This window comes from Phoenix dactylifera, unplaced genomic scaffold (assembly GCF_009389715.1).
Source record: "Phoenix dactylifera cultivar Barhee BC4 unplaced genomic scaffold, palm_55x_up_171113_PBpolish2nd_filt_p 000085F, whole genome shotgun sequence".
Classification (NCBI taxonomy): domain Eukaryota; kingdom Viridiplantae; phylum Streptophyta; class Magnoliopsida; order Arecales; family Arecaceae; genus Phoenix; species Phoenix dactylifera.
In genome coordinates this window covers 1,507,832-1,511,286 of record NW_024067677.1, presented here as the reverse complement: position 1 = coordinate 1,511,286, position 3,455 = coordinate 1,507,832, and positions in this window count along the sequence as shown.

Below are 3,455 nucleotides of genomic sequence, written 5' to 3'. Positions count from 1 at the left end.
TATTCTGGGTGTCACTTTCACCTCTGGGTTAGCACGGGGGATAATTAATTTGAAAAAATGAGTAGATGCCAAGGCTTTGGGCAGTCTTACCATATGATGTTTCTGTAATCTCAACTTGCATGGTGGAATTATTTGATGAACAGCATAGCAAATTGTGATTTTAATGTGCCAGATTTAGTTCATGTATTTTTGTCTTGAGATGTCCTGTTCAAACGACAGTAAACAAATGTATATCTCATACTAGTGTGAAGAAAAACTTCTGAAAAACTTCTGTGACAATGCATTTATGTTCAAAAGAATGCACGCCTTAAACAAATTGGTGTTCTCAGCTGGTCCAAGGTTGCACATGATCCACTAAAGCTGTAGCTTAATGAGACTCATTTCATTGGTGGCTAATAATATCTGGATGAATTCTATCCGGACTAAGGTTTAAGAACTTGGTATTTATGATCTAACCCCCTCTCGTTGTCCAAACTTAGTGTTGCACTAACGGTTCAACACTATTTAGCCTAATGATAAGCATGCCAATATCTTTACAATTTCGCTTTCTAAAGAGTGCTCTTTTCTGTTCCCCCTTCTTGAGAAGAAATATGGGGAAAATCCCATGCAAAATTCCATTACTTAAGAGTGGTGAATTTTTAATTAAAAAAAGATTATGTGGGACTAATCCCTATTCTCTCATATAATCTCCCCAGTACTCAAGGGCTGATGCTAAACCAAGTGGCAAATATTAATACCGTCCAATCAAGCACACCTTGGCAAGAAAGCTGAAGTTTGATTGCTCATTTATGCCGGTTACAAAATCTACTCAGCTGTTGGTCTAACTGTTTAGGTATTGTTGGAAGAATGGGTAGTAGCAGATCTATTTTATCATCAAGGGTGACATAAATGGGTGGTGTATATTGGAAGCTATCTTCTTTTTTTTTTTTTCTTTTTTTTTTTGACTGAGACATATATTGGAAAGTGTCATTTGCCGTAGAAGCTAAAATGATAAGGATGCTAATAAGGTGTTTCCCTCCAGAATGATAAAAATAACCAATGGGCTGGCTGGATAAATGTGCAGGCATGCCACCAGTATTTCACTAGAAATGATAGAGAATTGACACATCAATATAGAGTGATGTGAGTTCTACCGCCTTGAACCTTTATGGATTGTTATTACTAGGATGCTATTGTTGGAATATAAAATGCCATAGGAAATTAAATTGCTAGATTTTTTTCCTGCATATTGTTACCCTTTTTAAGATATGAGGCTTGCAGCCAATATGGATGCCAGTTATCGGTCTGAATGTGGTTTGAGAAATGCTCCCATGTTCTATTAGTCGATGATCATGAGGATGATAGAATGTATCTGATACCACATCTACCATCTTGATTTTGGACTTAGATGATTCTTGCACTTCTTGGAGTTTTGTCCTTATTAAGAATATAGGCTTACATATCTTTTCAGCATTGGGTACTAGTCATTTAACTCCATGCATCCAAACCTGAGAGGCTATCCCAAGAAATGTGCACTACCCTCACGCGACTGCAAGGCTTCAAAATCAATTGGGATCTATTTTCCGTACAACTCAGTGCGATGTTCCAACCCTTTGCGAATATCTTTTGTTTAATTTCTTTTCCTTTCTTATGCATAATTTCCCCTCAGTTACCTTTCTCCTCAGCAAAGATGGATATAGTGTCTTACACTACAAAAATCATAATCATGGTTAAGTAAGTTAATCAAAGGAAAGCAAGCTCCGGGCTACTTCAATTTTTTCTCTCCAAATCCTTATTCGCGACCTTTCCAGTCTTCTTGTTTTAGGTTATACCTCTGATATGATATTTCCTAATCTCTCTCCTTTGTTTTCTTTGCATAAAGATGAGACCTTCCTCTACCAAGGACCAATTTCAATACTTTGGTTTGGAAGCATCACAACACCCATCAAATACATCCTTTGGAATCAATGGCTTGATATGATATTATATCATTCCCCTCTTACTTTGAATCGACCATCATTTCTTGCGGTTCTTTGCTTTTGGTCATCCAAGACCAATTCTCTGCATTTGAGTTTCATGCATGTCAAGCCTTAGCCTTTTTGATTTAGAATCCTAAAGCTAAAGCTGGCCGATAAAGAATCAAGCTGATCCAGGAGTTGAGTTTGGCTTAGATTTAGCCAAGATTGAACCAAGATTTTAGCTGGGGCCCGAAAGGCCAATCGGAATTTTTTTAGTTTATTAAGGATTGAGAATGAGGATCTTATAGGTTCCCCCAAAACGGCAGGAGACTTGACCGTAGTGGATGTGTAGCTCCAGGCAACAGACCCATCTATCAGTCAATCATTCATTGGCCTCAAGAAAAAGTTGATTGAGATTCTGTAGACCCACAAATCACTCGCATCACTTATCAGGAAGTTGACAGGTCACCTCCCGAAAGGAAGAACTTGAGGAAGAGGTAAAGGAAGGACCCATGATAAGATCACTTGAGGAGCAATTAATCGCTTTGCTGGAAACTCAATTACTTGAGGCCTAAGGCAACATTTGAGTTCTAAAAGCTAACCAACTAGAGCATGAAGAGCCAATGATGAGAAACTGAAGGCTCTAGAGGAAGCCTGGAAACAATTGGCCAACTACACCTCAAGGCTTCAAGATCTCTTACTAGGGCCATCAAAGTAGAGGACATGGTAGAAGAGATTATTTACACCATATCTCGATAACCTAGAAAGCAGGACATGAGCAAGTGCCATATGGGTCAATTTGGATAAAGTCAAAATGGATAAAAGTTACATGATTCTTGCTGGCCTGATAGAGTATGGACATCTCAAATTCCACAAAGTGGGGATGTACATGCCAAAGGAGAAGAATTTAACCATGATGTGGATAAATGAGCTGAAGGATTGAGGCTTAGCCATGATTAACTACAAAGTATATGAAGGTGGCTAGTAGAAGACCGAGGCCAAGGTGATTGAATCGATCTTGGAGATTTCCATGTGCAGAGAACTATATCATAGGCCGAAGTAAAAGAGACGTCCCGTATGAGCTATAATAAACCAAGTCTGATAATGTATGGTTATTGGTCTAACACTTAATGCAGGATGACCATGTGATTGGACGTGCATAGTGGAGGATAATCGGCACTAATTATTCGAACCACTAGGAGTGAAGGCCAGATGTGGGGAACAACAGAGTGGGTAGTTATTATGTTCTAGGACAGTTATTATATTTTAGTATACTCTATAAAAGAGACCCTTTGACAATTGTCCTTTTATCTTATCTTAGTTTTTCTATTGGTAGTTCTACCATAGGAGTAGCTGTAGTTTAGATTTCTATCATAGCCCTAATATTGATCCCTTCTTGTAGCCCAGCGCTACACCCCTACCATAGCAGCTACACCCTATCCAATCCATCTTTTTTGAATGACAGTGTGATGGTGGAGAAAATTCTTGAACGTTAATGCACTAGAACTCATGCTACTC